This window comes from Prionailurus bengalensis, chromosome A1 (assembly GCF_016509475.1).
Source record: "Prionailurus bengalensis isolate Pbe53 chromosome A1, Fcat_Pben_1.1_paternal_pri, whole genome shotgun sequence".
NCBI classification, from domain to species: domain Eukaryota; kingdom Metazoa; phylum Chordata; class Mammalia; order Carnivora; family Felidae; genus Prionailurus; species Prionailurus bengalensis.
In genome coordinates, this window is record NC_057343.1 from 141,640,033 (window position 1) to 141,664,483 (window position 24,451).

Here is a 24,451-nt window from a genome sequence, read left to right on the forward strand (position 1 = left end):
TTTGATATGGGACCCAGGAACAAACGGTTAAGAAAGAATTGCTGAGATATTTTTGGAGCAAAATAGATGGTTTTATTAAAACGTGGAGACAGGACCCATGGGCAGAAAGAGCTGCACTAGGATTGTGAGGGTCGATTGTTTTTGTACTTGTAAGTTGGGAGGGCTCGAGACAAAGGAAGTTTCCAAAAGATTTTCGTATGTTAAAGAAGACTTACAGGATGCTGGAGGCCTGGCTTTTGTCAAGCTAAGATTGTTTTTTCCTCTAGCCAGGCATTAACATTAAGACTGCTGGGAGTTCCTGGAGGAATGTCATACTCTGCCTGCTTGATTATTTGTCAATGGGCTGGCTGCAGGTTATAAGGAAATGTAACTTTATCTACATTTCCTTTTATCTTTGTTGTCCACATCAGTATATACGACATACCATTCTCTGTGATCATTGTTGAGTTTAACATCCTTCCATATTGCCAGATCTTGTCAGAATCTAAACAGCAGTATTTGGACTGTAACATAAATAAGCTTTGGGGAACTTCTTTAAATTTTCTTTTATTTATTTATTTCTGAGAGACAGAGTGAGACAGAGCACGAGCGGGGGAGGGGCAGAGACAGAAGGAGACAGAGAATCTGTAGCAGGCTCCAGGCTCAGAGCTGTCAGCACAGAGCCCAACACAGGGCTTGAACCCACGAACCACACCGTGAGATCATGACCTTAGCCGAAGTCGCACACTTAACCAACTGAGCCACCCAGGCACCCCAGCTTTGGGGAACTTCTTAGAGATACAGACTTCTTTGAGCAATGAGTCTGATTCAGCAGGTGACAGGTAGAGCCCAGGAGTCTTCATTTTAACAAACGCCTCCCCACCCCCCACCCCATCTGCTATTTTTAATCCTGGCCATAGTTGTGATGGTTAATTTTTTGTGTCAACTTGGCTGGGGCACAGGGTGCCAGACACTTGATTATTATTCTGGTTGTGTCTACGAGGGTGTTTGTAGAAGTATAGCATTTGAATTGGTAGACTGAATAAAGCAGATTGGTTTTACACCCCAGTGTAGGTGCCCTCGTCCAATCTGCTGAAGGTCTGAATATACCAAAAAGGCAGGGTAAGGCAAAATTCACTCTCTGACTGTCTTCAAGCTGGGACATCAGTCTTCCTTTGGACTAAGACTGAGACTAGAATTTCTATCCAGCTCCCTGGTTCTCACGTCTTCAAACTCAGACTAGAACTACACCATCAACTCTCCTGGGTCCCCAGCTTGCTGACTGCAGGTCTCGGGACTTCTTAGCCTCCATAACTGTGAGCCTATTCCTTATTTATAGACCCCATTGGTTCTGTTTCCCTGGAGAACTCAGACTAATACGACAACTCTGAACTGTAAAAATTATGGACCTGCTATGTTCCTCTGAAGATACCTGATGTTTGGTTTAGCAGGCAGTTAACGTGGCTGAATTCAGACTCCAGATTCTGTCTTCATAGGGGGCAGCAGCTGAAATCCCAATTCGGTTTTTTGAATTTGTGCTTGACGTACATTATCTTATGTATTGCTCCTAACAAACGCTATGAAGTAAACATATTATCCTCATTTGACACACAAGGAAAGGAAAGCTCATAGAATATTAAGGTGCCACGCAGGAATTGAAATCCAATGCTTTTTCCAAAGCTTTTAGACTTCGGAGAGCCAAGAAGTGCTCTATTTAGCTTTGTGTTCAATTAATGTCCGTTGAATAAACCAAAGAAGAAAGGCCTCCAGGTGTTTGGCTGGAAGAGTGCCACAGGGCAGATGATTTCCCATCTGCTGCTGGGTGCCGGGCAGGACCAGAGCAGGACCACCTGTTGGGCATCTGTTGGCAAGCTCCACCCTGAAGCGGAAGTGCTCCCCCCCCCAAGGAATGCAGTCATAGTAACACAAACAACAGGGTGAGGCTATAAATAGGAAGCGCCATGGCCTCAGAATAGTGCACCTGGCTGGTGACCTTGCTCAAGATCATGTGGCCACTCGGCCACTAATTGCCAAACTCATGCTAATGACCTTGGCCGAACACGGTGCATCCTCCTCCCTGGAGCTATAGAGTCCTCATCACCAAACTAGCCCAGCCCTTCTGTTCGTCACTTTCTCTGATCCAGCTATTTCCTACACAGCTTGTAGCACACAATGCCGTCCTGAGCACTTTCTTTCCTTCCCTTTACGTGTTTTATTACACAAGTACAAATACATTAATTTTCCTGACACAAAGGATACCAAAAAAAAAAAAAAGGAACAAAATGTGAAAGCCCTCTTTCTTCCTCACCACTCCCCCAGCATGTTCTTCCTCAGAGGTAACTGCAGCCAATACTCTCTCCTTCTAGTTTTCCTTTTTTTTTTTTTTTAAGTTTATTTATCTTGAGAGAGAGAGAGAGCACAGGGGCAGAGAGAGAGAGAGAGGGAGAGAGAACTCCAAGCAGACTCCTCACTGACAGCACAGAGCCCGACATAGGGCTCGAACCCACAAACCATAAGATCATGGCCTGAGCTGAAACCAAGGGTTGGACGCTTAACCAGGTGCCTCTGGTTTCCCTTTCTGTACATATATCAACACATAGATATATATGTACCTGTAGCTTTTGTTTTTCAGAAAGCATTTCATCATACTCTGTGTGTGTTTCTGTGATCTGTATTTTTTCATTCAATGGGGCATAGTTGTCAATAAGACTGCAGTTCTCAATTTTGTAAATTTACAGGGTTATAAATTTGTGCGGTCCTCTAAAGTAGTCGTATTATCCATATATGTGTTGAAGGATATATTTTTATTTAAAAATTATTTTCTTAGGGCGCTTGGTTGGCTCAGCCCATTAAGCATCCGACTTCGGCTCAGGTCATGATCTCTGTTTGTGAGTTCAAACCCCGCATCAGCCTGGAGCCTGATTCAGATTCTGTGTCTCCCTCTCTCTCCGCCCCTCCCCTGCTTGCACTCTGGCTCTCTCAAAATTAACATTCTTTAAAAAAAAATTTAATAAAAAATTATTTTCTTTAATAATTGATATTATTTTTATACATAATTATATACAACCTTTTTCCTTTATATTTTATTGACCTTTTAAAATTATATAAATAGGTAAGTTATATTGTTTATGAAATTAATTTCAGGATAGTAAAGAGAGCATTAAAATCTATATTTTTAAGTTTATTTATTTATTTTGAGAGCAGGAGGGGCAGAAGGAGAGAGAGGGAAAGAGAGAATACCAAGCAGGCTCTGCACTGTCAGCAAGGAGCCTGGTTTGGGGCTCGATCCCACAAACCGCGAAATCATGACTTGAGCTGAAACCAAGAGTCAAACACTTAACTGACTGAGCCACCCAGGTACCCCTAAAATCTTTGTTTTTAATTTTTTTAATGTTTATTTATTTTTGAGAGAGAGAAAGACAGAGGGCAAGCAGAAGAGGGGCAGAGAGAGGGGGAGACACAGAATCCGAAGCAGGCTCCAAGCTCTGAGATGTCAGCACAGAGCCCGATGCAGGGCTCGAACTCACAAACTTTGAGATCATGACCTGAGCTACAGTCGGCTGTTTAACCAACTGAGCCACCGAAGCACACCCTTAAAATCTATTTTTTAAAGGGTGTATAAGTCAGGCACCTGGGTGGCTCAGTCAATTAAGCGTAGGACTCTGGGTTTCGGCTCAGGTCTTGATCTCATGGTTTGTGAGATGGAACCTGAATCAGGCTCCTTGCTGACAGCGCGGAGCCTGCTTGGGATTCTCTTTCTCTCCCTCTGTCTGTCTGACTCTCCCCCCATGCACATGCACATTCTCTCTCAAAATAGAAACTTTAAAAATAAATAAAAGGTGTCTAGTCCAGGCTGAGAACCATGTAAGTTTCCTTCTTTTCAGATTCAGTGTGGTGATTCCTGCCTAACATGAAGCCACTCTTTCATCACACAGATGTTTGGGTGTTTTCCCACAGTCCTGCTGTGGACATCACAGACACTTTCCTGCCTTGCCTGCACCCCTCCAGGGAAGACCTCACTTTGGCCAGGCTGCTGCCAGGCTTTATAAAAGAAAGCTTTAGAGCTGGCAGTTTCTAAGTCATGGAGGATTCTTGGTTGCGAGTCACAGAGACCTGCTCGGGCTAACTTTGGCAAAGAAGGAAGGTACCGGCAGGTTATTCAATAGCTCACGGAAGGAACAGAAATGTCGGAGAACCAAGATGAGAAGAGAGCAAGAATGTGGGGAGGTGATGATGAAGCAGAGGAAGAATTCACTCAGTCAGAACCTGCCACAGCACCAGGCCATGTGAGGGGCTGTCTGCTGCCACTCCTGACCTTGACACCACTGTCCTGGGAATAATCTCCAATTTTCCAGGCCTCTGTGTATCATACCCTCAAAAGTCAAAACTCCTGGGTGAAAACATCTTATTGGATGAGCCTGTGTCATATGTCAGTGCGCTGGTTGCCAAGGGAGAGGGGAGAGGACTCTCTGGGCCAGCTTTGGCTTCTGAGGTGCCTCCCGAACCCATATTTCCTTAGGAAGCAGGAACCGGTAGCCAGGAGGGCCACCATACGACTGGAAGGAGTTAACAAGCAAGGAAGGATTTCTTAACTCTCTTCTGCTTCCTTTAGATTTGCTTTTTCTTCCCCTATCTTCCTCCACCAACCTTTTCGTGTAGATACAAAATATTCTGTGCATTGTGGGGAGCAGGGAATTGAAAATGTAGTGGGCTGAATAATAGCCACCCAAAGATATCAGATCCTAATCCCTGAAATCTGTAAATGCTACCTTGTAAGGAAAAGGAGTCTTTGCAGATAGGAGTAAATTATGGATCTTGCCACGGAGAAAATATCCTGGATTATCCAGGTGGCCTCTAAATGCCATCACAAGTGTGCTTCTACAAGGGAGGCAAAGGGAGATTAGGTTCACACAGAAGAGAAGGAGGTCATGTGAGGCAGAGATTGGAGTTATAAGGGCACAAATCAAGGAATGCCAGCCGTCATCAGAGGCTGGAAGAGGCAAGGAACAGATTGTCTTCCAGAACCTCCTAAGGGAGCACGGCCCTGTTGACCTCTAGATTTCCAGCAGGTGGTACTGATTTCAGACCTCTGCCCTCCAGACATGAGAGAATAGTTTTCTGTTGTTTTAAGCCTCCAAATTTATGATGATTTGTTATAGCTGCCACAGGAAACTCATACAGAATATGGAGACAATATGGAAGTATTCATATCTTTAAAACAAAATGGAAGGGGTGCCTGGCTAGCTCAGTTGGTGGAATGTGTGATTCTTGATCTTGGGGCTGTGAGTTTGAGCCTCATGCTAGGTGTAGAGATTACTTTTAAAAAAATTTTTTAGGGGCTCTTGGGTAGTTCAGTCGGTTGAGCCTCCAACTCTTGGCATCTGATCAGGTCATGATCTCAGAGCTGTGGGAAAGACTACATCGGGCTCCGTGCTGAGCATGAATCTGCTTGAGATTTTCTCTCTCTCTCCCTCTGCCCCTTCCCTGCTCGCCTGCTCTCTCTCTCTCTCTCTCTAAAATAAAAAAAAATTTAATAAATTAAAAAAATTAAAATTAAAAATATAGGGGCTCCTGCGTGGCTCTGTCGGTTAAGCGTCAGACTAGAGCTCGGGTCATGATCTTGCGGTTCATGAGTTTGAGCCCCGCATCGGGCTCTGTGCTGACAGCTCAGAGCCTGGAGCCTACTTCGGATTCTGTATTTCTTTCTCTCTCTGCTCCTCTCCTGCTGGCACTCTGTCTCTTTCTCTCTCTCAAAAACAAACAAACAAACATTAAAAAAAATAAAATAAAATAATAAAAGTTAAATTTAATTTAATTAAAAAATAATACAACAAAATGGGAAAAAAAAGAAGAGAGAAAGAAAGAAAGAAAGAAAGAAAGAAAGAAGAAAGGAAAAGAAACTAAGCCAAGTAGTTGGTGAGCTAATGAGCTCCTTCCCAAAGGAGTGAAAAGCAAAGAAATTAATCCTGAAAACCATTCCTCTTTTGAAAATAAATCTAGGATTAGAACACAACAGCCTTAGTAATACAAGCAAAAGCAATAACTCTGTTAATCCGTCTCAACCAGATATGTTATTTCCTGACAAATACAGCAGGAGGTACTATAGGAAGTTTGGATTTCTTTACTGCTGGGGTGATTTTTGAAAAGAGAGAGAGAGGGAGGCCAGCGAAATAAACTGGATGACTCAGGGAACGATCTGTTTTCAGATAATTGCTTCCTAATGTAGCGATGATGTGAGTCTTAGTCATTCCAATACCAATTCCATGTAGAGAGCAAATTAGCCAGAACACAAAGTCTGCTCCACCCACCACAATGACTCTGGTGGGAAAAGTTCCTAGTGAAGCCCACGTAATTAACTTGGACTTGCTCTTGTATCAAAGAACAATGCTGCGAGAAACCCCGAAACTAGGGTGGATGGAACAGTTCTAGACATTTGTTTCCTGTTGTGTCTTGTTGCTTCTGTGAAGCAGGACACTCTGATAAACAGGGCAGACACACATCTGGGAAGGAAAGTTGCTGGAAGAGTGAGGTCACCGGCAGCAAATCAGAATCCCGGCTTTCAGCCTCCCAGGGCCTCAAAGGGCAGTGCCCTAGAAGGCAGTGACCTCCAGCACTGCACACCTTTATCTTGAATCAAGGTCACAAGCCCCCTGGCAGGCCTATGCTGAGCTTCTCCTCTGTGCTCAGGTTGGGCTGGTGGGCTGCTGAAGGGTGGGTGGGAAAATAAGACTCAGACTCTCCTCACACAATCCAGATGTGTAGGTAAGATACAAATTAAAGAATGATGACAACAGGGGCACCTGGGTGGCTCACTTGATGAAGTGTCTGAGTCTTGATTTTGACTTAGGTCATGATCTCAAGGCTTGTGGGATCCAGCCTTACACTGGGCTCCACAATGACAGTGCAGAGCCTGCTTAAGATTCCCTCTCCCTCTCTCTCTGCCCTTCCCTGCTTGCATTCTATCTAAATAAAAAAATAAATTAAATAAAAAATAAAGAATGATGAGAACAAAACACACAGAAAGTATTATACTGAGGGGCACCTGGGTGGCTCAGTTGGTTAAGCAGCTGACTTTAGCTCAGGTCGTGATCTCGCAGTTGGTGAGCTCAAGCCCCGGGTCGGGCTCTGTGCTGACAGCTTGGAACCTGGAGCCTGGTTTGGATTCTGTGTCTCCATCTCTCTCTGTCTCTCTCTGTCTCTGTCTCTCTCTCTCTGTCTCTGTGCCCCTACCCTGCTTGTGCTCTCTTTCTGTCTCTCAAAAATGAACAAACGTTAAAAAAAATAAAAGATATTTAGAAAGTATTATACTGACATACCAACTCGGCTTAAAATTAGTGGATAGGAATGCAGCTATTTTCTTGAGTTGGCATGTGGTTCCTAGGATTTGAGGAAGATGGCCTTAGTCATGGGTTTGTTCTGCTGCGGGACTTGGCTGTTTAATCAGTGAATAAATCATCTATGTGCACAGCTTTGTGCTAAAAGCCCGAAGGAATACAAAAGCTCAGGGCCCTTGACCCTAAAGACATTTTGCAGGTCAGCTGGGGAAATTTGACAGCCAACAAGCATCATAAGCAGTGCAGTAGAAACAAGTGGTATGCTCCCAGCTGTCCCTGCTGTAGTTCATAAATTCATTCATTCAGCCACTAGCTCTTGAATGCCTGCTTGGTGCTGAGCACTTTTCTGGACACTGGAATACAGCAGTGAACAAACCAAAACAAAATCCCTACCTCCTAGAGCTTGCAGCCTAATGTATGCTTTGGTAAAGTCAGACATATTTGCAATACTGCTAGACACTGAGGGAGAGATCAGATTCATCAGCCTGGAGGCTCAGGGAAGAGATCTGGTCCAGAGTTCAAAGAAGGGTGACATCAGTGTGGTTTGAGGAGATTTCAGGGAGCGGAAGAGGATTGAGTGGGGCCTTGAAGGGGGTCAGAATTTGGAAGGACTCAGAAGAATGGGAGAGAATTTTGGAAGGGGCCAGGAAGACAGGAAACAAAGTGACTGAGCCATGATGGGCAAGGCAGAGGTAGGTCAGGCTGGAAAGTCAGGGCAAGTTTGGCTTAGTGACGTGGGCTTACTTACTGCAGGTGTACACAGTGAGTGCTGGTGTAGACAGTGAGCAGCCAAGCTACCCAACATCTGGAGCCACTTTGGCAAATCCTTCTGCCTGCAGCCCCAGCTCCTCCCCATCGCCCACTGCCTCTTTCCCACTTCTGCCCTCCTCATCAATCTCCACTTTCTAAGGATTCACCTTCTTCGTTCCCATCTGCCTCCTTCATCTCATCCTTCGATGGTTCCTTTCCTGCCCCTTTTGTTTTATTCTCACCCCACCCCCTGCCCCATAATCAATGAGAAAAATCAATAAAACAAAAAATTATTCTGACCGAAGGCTGATTAGAAAAGCAAGCGTTCTTAGAGAATTGCAGCTTGACAGAGAACTACCTTTGTGTTAATTCTCTCAAGCTGGCTAACATCTCCCAGGGCTCTGAGCTTGCCTTTGTGTGTGATGTAATCAGATCCTCAAACACAACCTCAGAAATAGCTGCTCTTTCAAAACACTAAGAATATCTGCTAAGGCATTGGAAATGTGAACTTAATTGTTAACCCTGCAGAAAGAGGAATAGGAGAGAAAATACATGGGAATTAGCATACTCTTGTTTTTAAAGGTCTCTCTTGTTTTTTCAAGTTTATTTATTTATTTTGAGAGAAAGAGAGAAAGAGGAGGGGGAGGGGCACAGAGGAGAGAGAGAATCCCAAGTCGGCTTTGTGCTGTCACCACAGAGCCTGACTCGGGGCTCAATCCCATGAACCATGTGATCAGGACCTGAGCTGAAAGCAAGAGTCAGACGCTTAACGGACTGAATCACCCAGCTGCCCCTTAAAGTTGTCTTAACAGTCTTATAAAGTATGTTCTTTGTGTGTCCAGTTCAAGCAAGTCTCATCTTGTATCATAATAGTGAAGGACCTAGCAGGAAATGCGTGTTTCCTCATGCTTTATTGATTCTTTTCCCGTAAAAGTAAAGCAAACTTGTTCAAATATACTTGAAAAATACAGAAAATAATAAGGAAGAAAGTTAAAACCCACTAATTTATCATTCAGAGAGTTTTTGCTTCATTGCCAACTTTACAATATCAAGAGTTTACAACAAACATTTATTTTCTGTTTCCTGGGTCCACTGAGGCTCTGAGTATCCAGCTGTGCTTGGCTGGGCTTTCGTTCTGGATGAGTTAGGTTAGTTCTGCTGCCCCTTCATGTTTGCTCATCTTCTTCAGTACAGAATCTCCCAGGAGATATTTTTTTCCATGGAAGATCACTAGAATGCACAAGGGTGAGCAGAGAAAAATATGGTACCTCCTTAGGTCTTCACTTGAAACTAGCTTATTGTAACCACCACCCACATTCCATTGGTCAAAGCAAGTCATCTGGCCACACCCAACATCAATGGGGTAGAGAATTACATCATTCCCAGAGCATTGTAAGTTTATGCAGCAGGAAGAATAGAGAGCATAATCCAGTCTTGCCACAACTGTTATCATATTGGTTATCGGATTATCATATTGGTGTATTTCCTTCCAAGTCTTTTTATACACACTGTACATGGTTAAATAATTTTATAAAAATAATCTTGAACCTTTTTATTTACTTTTTTTTAATGGAAACAATTTTAACTTTTTATTATGGAAATTTAAAAACACAAACAGAAGTGGAGAGAATAATATGATAAACCTGCTTATACCCACCACCAAGCTTCAATAATTTTTAAATTCCTCCTTAGGGTTCTTGTGTTTCTTTAAATACAAAGGCACCATCACCTTAACATAATGTAAAACATTTTCTCAAATCTTCAATAATCACTATTCTTCACAAGTCCCCCGTTGTTTTTTTTCCCTTTTTAAAAAATTTATGGGATGCCTGAGAGGCTCAGTCAGTTAAGCGGTCGACTCTTGATTTTGGCTTAGGTCATAATCTGAGGGTTATGAGATAGAGCCCAAGCCCCTCATCAGGTTCTGGTGCTGGGTGTGGTGCCTGCTTAAGGTTCTCTCTCCTTCTCCCTCTCCCTCTCTCCTTCTCCCCCTCTGCTCACACATACTTTTTCTCTCTCTAAAAAAAATTACATACTGGATTTGTGACTCAAATAAGGTGCATACATTGCAGTTTATTGATATACGTCTTGTCTCTTCATAGATTCGCCTTCAATATTCTGGGTTTATGTCTTTGTACTTTTTATTTTTGTTTTGTTAAAGAAACCTGGCTATTTTGTCATACAGAATTCCCCTAGAATCTGACTTCTGTTGATTGCGTCTCCATAGTGAGATATAGAAGAATGGTAAGATTTGGACTCAATTTTTGGTGTGTATGCCATGACTGTTCCATGGGTAATTTTGTATATTTCTATCAGGAGATGCATGATATCTAGTATCTCTATTTTTTTAATGTCAGTAACCACTGGCAATCATTACAGTCCAGTACTGGTAGTATTCCAATTCTACCACTTCTTACTCTTTATTAGCTGGCATACATAATAAGAAGCTTGGTTTCATCAATTATTTGAATACTGTCACATGCAGATAATACTGGAAAGTCTGGGCAAATATTTGGATCACTCTGTTTACTAGCTTTTATATTTATTTATTTATTTATTTATTTATTTATTCATTTATTTATTTTTATTTTAACTTGTTTTATTTTTTTAAATTTACATCCAAGTTAGCATATAGTGCAACAATGATTTCAGGAGTAGATTCCTTAGTGCCCCTTACCCATTTAGCCCATCCCCCCTCCCACAACCCCTCCAGCAACTCTCAGTTTGTTCTCCCTATTTATGAGTCTCTTCTGTTTTGCCCCCCTCCCTGTTTTTATATTATTTTTGTTTCCCTTCCCTTATGTTCATCTGTTTTGCCTTTTAAAGTCCTCATATGAGTGAAGTCATATGATGTTTGTCTTTCTCTGACTAATTTCACTTAGCATTATGCCCTCCAGTTCCATTCGTGTAGTTGCAAATGGCAAGATTCCATTCTTTTTGATTGCCGAGTAATACTCCACTGCATATATATACCACATCTTCTTTATCCATTCATCCATCGATGGACATTTGGGCTCTTTCCATACTTTGGCTATTGTGGATAGTGCTGCTATAAACATGGGGGTGCATGTGTCCCTTCGAAACAGCACACCCGTATCCCTTGGATAAATGTCTAGTAGTGCAGTTGCTGGGTCGTAGGGTAGTTCTATCTTTAGTTTCTTGAGGAACCTCCATACTGTTTTCCAGAGTGGCTGCACCAGCTTGCATTCCCATTATTTCCTTTTTTAATTCAAATTTTAGTTAACATATGGTACAATATTGGTTTCAGGAGCAGAATTTAGTGATTCATCACTTACATACAACAACCGGTGTTCATCACAAGTGTCTTCCTTAATACCCATCACCTGTTTAGCCCATCCCCGCACCCAACACCCCTCCAGCACCCCTCAGTTTGTTCTCTATTGGTAAGAGTCTCTTGTGGTTTGTTTCCCTCTCTCCTCCCCCCCACCTTCCCATATGTTCATCTGTTTTGTTTCTTAAATTCCACATATGAGTGAAATCATACGGTATTTGTCTTTCTTTGATTGACTTATTTCACTTATCATAATATATTCTAGCTCCATCCATGTTGTTGCAAATGGCAAGATTTTATTCTTTTTGATTGCCGAGTAGTATTCCATTGTATATATGTACCACATCTTTTTCCATTCATCAGTTGATGGACATTTGGGCTGTCTCCATACTTTGGCTATTGTTGATAAAGAATCTTGTACCTTTTTGTACCTTTGCATTCATTGCCTTTTCCCTTGGATTCTGCTCATCCACTTCTTTCAGATTCACCTTCTGCATTCCTGTCTTCCTCTTTCCCATCTGCCTTCTTCCTCTGACACTTCACTTCCCTGCCCCACCCCACCCCCCAACTCCACGTTTCATTCTCCATCTGGGTCCCATAATGATATTTAAAAAACAAGGAAGTGATTTATTTTTATTGATTTCTTTATATTTTTAAAAGATTTTTAAAAATTTAAGTTTATTTATTTATTTTGAGAGAAAGAGCAGGGGAGGGGGCAGAGGAAGAGAGGGAGAGAGAATCCCAAGCAGGCTCCACGTCAGCATGGGGCTCAACGTGGGGCTTGAACTCACAAACGTTGAGATCACGACCTGAGCTAAAACCATGAGTCCGATGCTTAACCAACTGAGCCACCTAGGCGTCCCAAGGAAATGATCTATTTTTAATTTAGCAGGGTAATGTAAGCAATCTGATGACTGAGTTCAGTAATATGCTGCAGAAATAGCGATCTCCCAACTATCTGGTGTATAACAGGCAAGTGGAACAACCACTTTCTCTGGTGCCACATCTGAAGACTAAGTGGACGGAGGGTTTACTAGTATTAGCACTGTTGGTGGTTGGGGTTTTCCTTACTTTGCATGAGTTAAAAAACGGATTCACACTGCTCTACAGAGATAGACCTGAGGGTTAAGGGATTAACAGAAACCTAAATTTAAATTAGAAGGCAATGATATCCTAACAAAACTGAGCCAACAGATCAAATATCCGGCTGTCTCAGAAGCACAGTGGTAGAAATGCTGTTCCATTAGACAGGAATATATACTTACATATCCAGAATAAATACCTACAAAATAAATAAGTAGGCAGCACTAATAAAATGCCCGTCATAACCATGGAAAGCAACCTGTGTGGCGAACGGATTCATTCTATATATGTAAGTTCTAAAAAAGAAAAGCAGCCACTCCATCTCCAATTCAGAAGGACAGTCTTCTGGACAGCTGTTATATATGGGGGGGGGGGGGGGGGCAGTGTCAGAAATAAAGATGTCAACAGAGGAAACTGCACTTGTAGTGCCCAGAGGTGGGTAACATATAGATGTGGGTGCCTTCGGCAAATAACTTAAGGACTTTGAGCTCAGTTTCTTCATCTGTAAAATGAGTAAGTGGGATGAAGTCATTGGTTTATTGTCACTGAGCATATTGTGTAAAACAGTGTGCCTGTCCTGGGTATGCCACAGAGAATGAGTAGGAAACAGTCCTGAACCTGATTTACTCATTCATTCAGTCACTCAGTCCCTGTGTCCCTATTCCATGACAGGCATTGAGTAGATGACAGTGAGCGTGAAAAATACAGTCCCTGATCTCACAGTTCCATTCTGATGAGGAAGGCAGACAGACAGCCAGGCAACTCTAAAGCACCACAATGTATGTTATACAAGGGAAAGTGCAGGGGCACCTGGGTGGCTCAATTGGGTAAGCATCCGACTCTTGATTTCAGCTCAGGTCCTGATCTCACAGTTCATGAGTTCAAGCCCCGCATCAGGCTCTGCATAAATAGCAGAGAGCCTGCTTGGGATTCTTTTCTCTCCCTCTCTCTACCTGTCCTCTGATTGCGCTCTCTCTCTCTCTCTCTCAAAATAAATAAATAAACTTAAAAAAAATAAAAGAGAAAGTGCAGGGTGTTATGGAAAAAGGGGTAGCTAACCACTCTTTACCTGGCACCTCAGTGCTATTTTCTCATTTAACTGTTCACCCAGTTTTACAGATGGGAAGACTGAGGGGTTACATCATAGCTTCTCCCACTGCCTGTGAATCTTGTTAAAATTCACATCCTGATTCAGTAGGTCTGAGATTCTGCATGTCTAACAAATTCCCACTCTTGCAGCAAGAGCTAGAGAGCTTGGGTCACTGTTCCTAGGTTACCCCGCTGGTAAGGGTCAGTGCCAGGTTCCCAGCCTAGCTTCAGTCTTTATTTTTTTTTTAATTTTTTTTTCAACGTTTATTTATTTTTGGGACAGAGAGAGACAGAGCATGAACGGGGGAGGGGCAGAGAGAGAGGGAGACACAGAATCGGAAGCAGGCTCCAGGCTCTGAGCCATCAGCCCAGAGCCCGACGCGGGGCTCAAACTCACGGACCGTGAGATGGTGACCTGAGCTGAAGTCGGACGCTCAACCGACTGAGCTACCCAGGCGCCCCGAAGCTCGCTTCAGTTCTTTAAAGCCTATGCCTTTAATCACCTCTCAGAGGTCCTGCCCCCAGAGCTCCCACTACTCTAAAATTCTGATTCCCATGCCAGGTAAATTTGAAAAATACTAATCAAAAAATAGCAATAAGAAGTCTGGCATTTCCCAGTGCCCCAGCTATTCCCTAAGGGAAGAGTATTTAGGGATGTGTGGGCACTCTCTCAGGATGGGAGGAGGCTCCTGGGGTGAGGCAGGAATAAGCTTCTGTAGTTATAAAACCCCCATGGGACCCTCAAAAGGGTCCCTTCTGAGACCCGGTAGTGTTAAAACACCGATCTTCTGGTGGCCCTGCTCTAAGGCCTGCCCCAGAACTGGAGCAGCCAAATAAAGAAGTTGTCATAAAGTTAACAGCCTCATATTGCGCCCTTAACTGTGTGCCAGGCGCTTAACATTCAATTTTTATGGTAACCTGACAAAGTAGGACTATGACCGTCATCTTCACTCCACAAATAAGGAAACAGAGGTTAAATAACTGACCCAAAGTAACATAGCTGGACAAAGGCAGAAAAGAGGGGCCACAGGGCACCTGGGTGTCTCACTCAGTTGAGTGTCCAACTCTCCATTTTGGCTCAGGTCATGATCTTACAGGTTCGTGAGTTTGAGCCCCACATAGGGCTCTGTGCTGACAGTGCAGGGCCTGCTTGGGGTATTCTCTCTCCTCTCTCTCTGCCCCTCCCCCACCCACACTGTCTCTGTCTCTCAAAATAAATAAATAAACTTAAGAAATTTTAAAGAAAAGAACGCCACTGCTCTGTGTAGGTTGACGCCCTGTGTAACACTGTTTTCAATCAATCATTCTAGCTGAGGAGGAAAAAGAATGGCAGCTTTGGGTCAGAGTGTTCCTACACACTCCCCCCCCACAATACCCTGCCAGCAGCCATGGTGACCTATGCGGACATATAATCATATGTACACATAAGCATATGTGAAAGGCCCGCCCCTCCTCTCTTACCCTGATTTGAGAAGACCTGCCATGTAGTAAAAAAAAAAAAAAAAAAAAAAAATACAGCCTCAGAAGCCCCTAAATTAACTCATGTAATTGGAACAACTTCGTTCCTCCATGTTTACTGTAGGCCTACTATTTGTTCATAACCCATGCCTTCAAGGAAGGTGACTGTCATTTAAGAGATAATTTACGGATATGACAGAACTAGGAGAAATACAGAACAATACCTCATGAAGTGATAAATCATATCAGAGGCTTAAACAGATAATAATAGCTGTCATTTATTGATCATGATCTATGAGCTTTATTTTTTTAATGTTTATTTATTTATTTTTGAGAAATAGAGAGCTAGCGGGGGAAGGCATGGAGAGAGAGAGAATCCCAAGCAGGCTCCACACTGCCAGCATAGAGCCCGCCATGGGACTCAAACCCACAAACTGGGAATCCATGACCTGAGCCTAAACCCAGAGTCAGCCGCTCAACAGACTGAGGCACCCAGGTGCCCCAATCTGTGTGCTTTAGATGTAGTATCTCATGGGATCTTCCCAAGGGTCCTTAGAAGCAAGTTATTATTATGTCTATATTATAGATGAGTGGAGAGGTGCTTATATACAAAGTAACTTGGCCAAGGCTGGGCAGCCAGTAAATAGAAAATCTGGGTTTGAACCAGGAAACGGGCCACCCAACTTTTACACACCTTGGTCAAAACCACATGCAGGGCTTTAGTGCCTCTGTCTGAAACCACTTCTCTGTGCTGTGCATCTCCGGCAGGGGAAAGAGTTGCATTACTTAGAATTACAAAGAAAAGCCTAATGAAGAAAATGATATTTGATAGACGTTGAGCCAATAAAACAACCACCAACTCATCTTTATTAACCACTGGGTATAGTACTGGGACATTTTAAATAGACAATAAATGCTTTTCAAAAATATTTTTTTTTAAGTTTTATTTATTTAGGGGCACCTGGGAAGCTCAGTCGGTTAAGTCTCTGACTCTTGATTTCTGCTCAGGTCACGATCTCATGGTTTGTGAGTTCGAGCCCTGCATTGGGCTCTGTGGTGACAGTGTGGAGCCCGCTTGGGATTCTCTCTTCCCTTCTCTCCCTGCTCCTCCCCCATTCATTGACTCTCTCTCTCAAAATAAATAAATAAACATTAAGAAAAAAGTTTTAGGGATGCCTGGGTGACTCAGTCTGTTGAGCATCCAACTTGGCTCAAATCATGATCTCACATGACCCACATGGGGGTCTCTGTCGTCAGCGTGGAGCCCACTTTGGATCCTCTGTCTTCCTTTCTCTCTGCCCCTCCCCCTCCCTCACATAAATTTTTAAAATCTTTAAAAAATAAATTAAAATTAAAAAATTAAAAAATAAAGTTTTATTCATTTAAGTTAGAGATTACACCCAACATGGGGCTTGAACTCATGACCCAAGATCAAGAGTTGCATGCCTGACTGAGACAGCCAGGTGCCCCAACAATAAATGCTTTGTGAGCTAAAATATTTTGCTTAACTAAGAGTTTGCTATGAAAGGGTTGGGGTGTGTGTACAAATGAAGGGGTAGGGAATACCGGTTGGAGGGCATGGATGAGCAAAGCTTTGCCAAGAATAAGCTCAACTTGTTTTGGGGAAACTGTGAAAATGCTAGTCTGTTGAAAATGGAGTTCATTTTTCATTCAGTCATTCAGTCATTCAGTCATTCAGCAAACAGTTCTTGAGCACCTACAACATGCCAGGCACCGTGTTAGAGGTTTGGAATACAAACATGAGTAAGACACAACCCCAGCCTTCAAACGGTTCACAGTTTTGAAGTGCGGGGTGGTTGGTGGGGAGGGGACACAGACATATGCCATATGTAGGCTTATAAATGGCTTAAGAAGGGTCTAGAGAGTGGGGCACCAGGGGGGCTCAGTCAGTTAAGCATCTGACTTACGGTTCTTGAGGTTCTTGAGATCAAAGCCCCCCTCGAGCCCCATGTCTGACTCCATGCTGACAGTGCAGAAACCTACTTAGGATTCTTTCTCTCCCACTTTCTCTGCCCTTCCCCCACTCACTCACAAGCATGCTCTCTCATAAATAAACAAACAAACAAATAAATAAGTAAAAAAGAAGGGCCTGGAGAAAGAGCTGAGGGTGCATAGAGGGAGAACTGATGGGGAATTCAAGAAAGAAGTTGAGCAAGGATGGTCAGGCCCCTACAGGCAGTGAGATGAAGAGGGCAGAGGGTGGAGTTAGAATGAGGAGATAAGGATCTCCTTATGGCATGACCTCCTTATGACATGGCAGATGACACTATCAGGGTCATTTCAGTGACCCAGGTAAAGCGTGGCCAGACTCCTCAGTTGCACAAGTACACTCGGGCCATGAACAGATAGATGTCTTCAGAAACAATCCTTCAATGGGGCACCTGGGTGGCTCAGTCAGTTAAGCCTCTGATTCTTGGTTTCAGCTCAGGTCATGATCTCATGGTTAGGTTCGTGAGTTTGAGCCCTGCATCAGTCTCCACGCTGACAGTGCAGAGCCTGCTTGGGATTCTCTCTCTCTCCCTCCCTCTCTCTCAAAATAAGTGAATAAACTTAAGAAAGAAAAAAAAAAAGAAAGAACTGATCCTTCTGTAAGATTAACAAGGCAGCTGTTTTCTGTGTTCTCAGGCAATTTCCAGGAAACATTTAGGCATACATCTTTTAACTCCCAGTGACCTCGTCAGAGAAAAGAGTAGGAAAAGTGGTCACGCTCTCAACATTTCTGCATAAAGTTTTCTTCAGCATCAGAAGTTATTCCATAAATCTTCATGGAGTACCTAGCATGTCAGGTACTATCTGAGGCAATATCTGAGGTGCTGAGGACTCAGCAGTAAACAAAATCTCTGACTTCATGAAGCTCTCATTCAAATGGGGGCCACAGACACAGTCAAGAGAAAAAAATTAGATCTACAAAATGGGAGAAGATGATGTGTAAAGGGAAAGGGAAGAATGATGTTGCGGAGGGCTATTCTGTGGGGGACTGCTCTGGTGGAGTTACACGCAGCCAACTCTGAATGGGGGGAGGGTGAGTAGATGGCCAGGGGAAGAGGAAACTCTCTGAAGTGGGAGAGTGCTCAGTGTATTCCAGAAACAAGGAGGCCAGTGCTGCTGGAGCAGACTCCCTCAAGCAAGGGAAAGGGGAACCCTGAGGAGCCAGGGGCTAGATCCTGTGGAGGCCTTTGGCTTTCCTTCCACCTGAGATGGGAGCCTTGGGAAGTAGGCACAGGGTCTGGGGTACCTCTTAAGGATCACTCTGGGACAGAATTCGAGAAACAGGGAGGACCAGGGAAATCAGTAGGAGACTGTTGCCACAGCCCAGATAAAAGAGGATGGTGGTTTGGACTAGGGGGGCAGCCAGAAGAAATTGTGAGATTTTGAAATCCGAAAGGATTTGCTGACAGATTAGATGTGAGGGAAAGTGAGCAGTCAATGATGATTCAGATTCCGAGGATTTGGGCCAGAGTAAAAACTGCCATTTATCAAGTTGGGAGGACTTCTTGGGGTGCCTGGGTGACTCAGTTGGTTAAGCATCCAACTCTTGGTCTCGGCTCACAATCTGGCAGTTTGTGGGATCGAGCCCCACATCTGGCTGTATGCTGACAGTGCAGAGCCTGTTTGGGATTCTCTCCTGCCCCTTGTCCACCCCACCCCACCCCTCCTCTCCAGCTCATACTCTCTCTTTCTCAAAATAGATAAATAAAAACTAATAAATAAATAAACAAATAAACAAATAAATAAGACGGGAGGACTTCTTGAGGTTGGAACTCAAAATTTTGATTTTGGACATATTAATTTGAGGCAGCTGTTAAGATACATGAGCCCTGTGTTAAAGGGAGAGGCCAAAGCTGGGGACAGTAGTTATTAAAGTAAGGACAGGTAATTAAAGCCATGGGATCGGGTGAGGTCACCTGGGTAGTGATGGCAGGCCAAGGAGAGGTCTGGTCCTCCAGGCATGACAGTGTATAGAGGAGGAGGGGAACCAGGAAAGAGTGGTATCTTGAAAGTCAGTTGCTGCTGAGAGGGGAATCAACTAATGACTCGGCCTAACCCTTGGATTTGGCAAAGGAAGGTCACTGGGGACTTGGACAGAAACCAGTTTAGATGGAGTGGTGGGGATCGAAGCCTGGTGTTCTCATCAGGGTTCAAGGGAAAACTTGGGAAAAGAGGATGAGGAGATAATAAGAGTGGACATCTCTTTTAAGGAATTTTCTGTGAAGTGCAGTCAAGAATGGAATTGGAGGGAGGCACCTGGCTGGCTCAGTTGGAGGAGCTGTGACTCTTGATCTCAGGGTCATGAGTTTGACCCCACGTTGGGTGTAGAGACTACATACATACATACATAAATACTTTAAAAATGAATTAAATTGGAGGAAGATCAAGAAGGAAGATATCATTTATCATTTCATGTAATACACTAGAAAGCAACCAGCCAAGGGGAAAAATTATTCATGTAAAGAGGAGGAGTGAGGACACTGAGTGATATCCTTATGCTGTGGAGAGGGGAGGGGCCCAGTGCACATGTGCAGGGTCAGCATAGGTGGGAGCATGGGCAGTTCACCCATTTTCAGGAAAGGGAGGTCAGAGGATATGGTGGGTGGATTTGTGGGTGGAACATGTGAATGTTTTCTTCTGACTGCTAATCTTTTCCTCCTTCTGTTTGTATGTGGTAATGGTGTTGTTTTCATCAATTCTAAGATGCAATCTTTTCATATTCTAGCAGCTATGAAATTAGAATAAATCTTAAAATCAGTGGAACATTTAATTGTTAGTATTTAGTTAACCCTTGAACAACATGAGGGTTCGGGTGCTGACCTCCACTCCCCACATAGTCAAAAATTCATGTATAACTTTTTTTTTTAAGTTTATTTATTTGGGGGTGGGGTGGGGCAGAGAAACAGAGAGAGAGAGAGAGAGAGAGAGAGAGAGAGAGAATCTTAAGAAGATTCCAAAATGTCCCCTATGATCATGACCTGAGCCAAAATCAAGAGTTGGACACTTGACGGACTGAGTCACGCAGGTTCCCCCCCCATGTATAACTTTTGACTCCCCCAAAACATAACTATTAATACCTACTGTTCACTGGAAGTCTTACCAATAACATAAACAGTCGACTAACACATATTTTGTATCTTATATGTATTATATTCTATATTTTTGCAAGAAATTAGGCTAAAGAAAAGAAAATGTCAAGAAAATCATAAGAAAGATAAAAGACATTTATAGCTCTACACTTTATCCAAAAAAATCTACACTGTTAGCATGGAGGCTACTTGGGTTCTCTCTCCCTCTCTTTCTATCCCTCCAACATTCATTTGTGCTTACGCACTCTCTCTTTCTCTTTCCTTCTCAAAATAAATCATTAAACTTAAAAAAAAAATCCGTGTGTAAGTGGACCCGCAGTATTCAAACTTGGGTTGTTTAAGAGTCAACTGCATTCTTTCTCAGAACTACATATAATAAAGAAGAGTTTATGTCAAAGGTGACTCAGGCTTGGTGAACTGTGGGTTGTCACTTTCCTTTGGACCCAACTAGAGTTGTCTGTCCATTGGAGAGGAGGCCAAGCAGGGTCCTGCAAATGCTGTTTGGCTTGTGAGTTAAAGGAGAGATGTCAACATTTTTAGTAAGATACTTTGGGCCACTGAAAAGAAAGACAAAGAAAGAGGGAGGCAAGGAAAGGCAAGGAAAGGCAAGGAAAGATAAGATAAGGAGGGAGGGAGGGAGGGAGGGAAGGAAGGAAGGAAGGAAAGAAGGAGGAAAGAAAGAAAGAAACTAATTTGGGGCCATAACTATCTCTCTGGTAAAAATTCATCCAGCCCAAACTTCTGAAGAAAGGTCCAGGTGCCATGAAGTAGGGGAGGGAGGCTGGGCCTCTGCCCACAAGCTACAGGACTGTCTGGGCTTCTGATCTTTCATCAGGGGAATATGAAAGACCATGGACAAGGCAACTAACACTACTTGTCCCACACCTGGACCTGGACAGCCACACCTGACTCAGAAACCAAGTGCTTCCTTCAGTCAGACAAGATCTTGGCCGCACTTCCTGTGTGGTAAAGACAAGGAGAAGTCCAAGTGTCTGAGAACAGGGAACTAACTGTGTCACAGCATAGCTCTTGGGGTTACTTCAGCTTTACTTCTTGGGTAAGAGGAGCTAGGACTCCAGTCCCACTTTTCTGTAGCTCAAGTCTAGGAATGGTTTGGGAGGTTCTCTTTGTCCAAAGAGTTGAGTGCTTACCATATACTGTGCTGGCTGATCACTGGGTATACTGTAGAAGCAAACTCAGACAGGGCCCCTGTTCTCAGAGCTTATATCTAGTCAGGGAGATTTATTAACAAAGTAATTTATACACACACACACACATATATATAATTTTAAATTTAATTTTAAAGAAACTTTAAAGAAACTGGGCGCCTGGGTGGCTCAGTCAATTGAGCATCCAAGCTCAGGTCATAGTCTCATGGTTTGTGGGTTCGAGCCCTGAATCAGGCTTGCTGCTGTCAGTGCAGCCTCTGACTCTGCCCTCTTCCACTCACGCTCTCTATCTCTCAAAAATAAAATAACACTAAAAAAAATAAACTTTAAAAAAAATTTTTATTTAAAAAAAATTTTTTTTTAATGTTTTATTTATTCTTGAGAGAGAGAGAGAGAGACAGAGCATGAGCGGGGGAAGAGCAGAGCGAGAGAGGGACACAGAATCTGAAGCAGGCTCCAGGCTCTGAGCGGTCAGCACAGAGCCCGATGCGGGGCTCGAACTCACAGACCATGAGATCATGACCTGAGCTGAAGTCGGATGCTCAACCAACTGAGCTACCCAGGCACCCCTAAAAAAATTTTTTTTAATGTTTTATTTTTGAGAGACAGAGAGAGATGGTATGAGTCGGGGAGGAGCAGAGAGACAGGGAGACACAGAATCCAAAGCAGGCTCCAGGCTCTGAGCTGTCAGCATAGAGCCCGACATGGGGCTTGAACCCACAAACTGTGAGATCATGACCTGAGCCAAAGCCGGATGCCCAACCGACTGAGCCACCCAGACACCCCCCCCACACACACACCGAAAAAAAGAAACTTTAAAGAAACTATGTGCCAGGACATGTTCTGAGCACTTTACAAAGATTAACACCTGGGGTGCCTGGGTGGTTCAGTTGGTTGAGCATCCCACTCTTGATTTCAGCTCAGGTCATGATCCCTGGGTTGTGGGATCGAGCTCCATGTTGGGCTTTGCGTTGAGTATGGAGCCTACTTAAGATTCTCTTTCCCTCTGTCCCTCTCCCCTGCTCATGCTCTGTTTCTCAAAAATAAAAAAATAAACATTTGTACCATAATCTAAGAACCAGGTGCTATTACTATTACCCCTGCTTTACAGAAAACTAAAACTCAGGCACAGAGAAGTTCATTATCTTGCCCAAGGTCACAGAACTCCTAAGTGGCAAAGTCAAGATTCAAACCCAAGCAGTTTTGCCTGGGAATCCTAGCTCTGAACCAATGCTGCCTCTCAGATTATTTTGTCTAGCAGTTATTCAGAAAAACAAGTTGCTTTGGAAATGGAAATGACTCATCCTGGAAGGAGAGATTGTAGCATGTGACAAGCCAGTGGCAGCTTTGAAGGCTGGCTGGAGAGACTGCTGCTCACCAAGCAATAAGCAATTTGCATCGGGCACTTCTGCAGTGTATTATACCTTGAGCCTCTCCCCCATCCTCCTCTTCACAGACGTCTCCTTTGGGCTCTTACATGGCATCCTTATCTCGCCTTGCCTTTCGTGCTTTTACTCTGCCCTCTCAGGCTTTACTGTTAGGGGCACAGATTTATTTTTCTCTTTGACCATGCAGCTTATAGTGACCTTGGCTAAATGTGGCACAGGACCACACCCAAGAGAAGGCCCAGTCAATGTATGGGGTAGGGGGTGGGGGGAAGGGGAGAGGAGTAGAGAGAGATTGGAAATCAGATTTTAAGAGGAGAAGCAGTTCTAGACCAAGACTATGTCTATCCTGGCCAATGGAAGAGACTCCTTGCAAAATCTTGTCTCGTCTATGGACTGGTTCAGTGGCCTACAACTTACTCAGAACTCAACACTTTCGCTATAAAACTGAGTGTTGTTCCTACAGTACTTTCTGCTTTTCCAAGCCCATCTGCAGTCCTGATCTCCTTCAACCCAACCACAACCCCAGGAGGTATTCGTGGCAGGACACAGCTGGATCCCAAAGGGTCTTCAAAGCCACAGTTTGCTTGTCAGAAGCTAAGATCCCTCACTGCTGGGTGAGTCATTTGCATTTCTAAAGTGAGTCTCATTTCAGAGTAAAGGGGCTCTGAGTTGGCAGGACAAAGCTGGATCTCTGTGCTTTAAACTCCACACTCTTCCACTCTGTTTCTCCCTCTCCGAGGAAGAGGACAAGATAGTCTCAGATGCAGGACCTTCGAGAACCAAGACCTGAATCCCTGGACACAGCTGCTTGCCATCCTTGGTTGGGCTCCACTGCCAAAAATGGCCAGATCCACCCCCCGCAAGAAATCAACACCAAATTTCTTATAAGAGTGCAAAACTTCAGAAAGCTTCTGGTAACACAAGCATATTGTGGTGGTACAAGGAATACAGCCATTGTAAGGTTGTGAGTTTGGCATTTGTTTCTGAATGTGCTTCTGAAACGTTATTTTTTAACACAAAGGCAATACTAGTCTCTATTTCATAAGAAACCGTGAAATTAAGTGAGTTAATAATTTGAACATGTTACCTTTTCCTATTACAATATCTTTTTCTTTTCAATATCACTATACTTTCTATTTGTATACTGGACCCATAACAGAGGTAGCTGAGACCCTGGGGAGTTTTGGAAATACAATAGATTTTAGCTTCCACTGGGACAGAAACCGATTCTGGCCCGTCGCTTCTGGTGGAGTCCAGTAGTCAAGACAGAAAGCAGGCTGACGTCAGAGCCATTACCCTCCCTGCCCCCACACCCAGCTGGCCAGCCTTTGTGTGGCTCTAAAGGCTCCGTGGGCATTCTGCAGGCGCTTCCTTCAAATGCTAATGAAAGCTCACAAATGGTAAACAGCAGGACGGAGCTAGTGTCTGTAGCCGGCCCGAGCAGCTGCGAGTTATTGCCCCACCCTTCCTCCCAAGATTTCCCCGACCCCCTCCTCCAGGTTTCCAGAGCTGTGCTTCAACTGCCCGGAACCGGCCGCGGCCGTAACTCTAATCTCTGCGCCTGCGCGGTCCCGGCTTATCTTTCATATCAAATCCTAACGTCCTAAACCTCCTCCGCTCCTTACCAGCCTGTCACAGGCCTTTGTTATTCTCTGCAGTTTCCCCAGGCATTCCAGGCGCACGACAGCCTCCTACCACCCCCTACCAAGCCCAAAGCACCTCTGAGGCGTCCCAGTGGCCAGGCCTTCTAGTCCTTTGAATACAAGGTTCTTGTAAGGTAGGTCGTATTAATTTTAAAGATGAGGAAGAG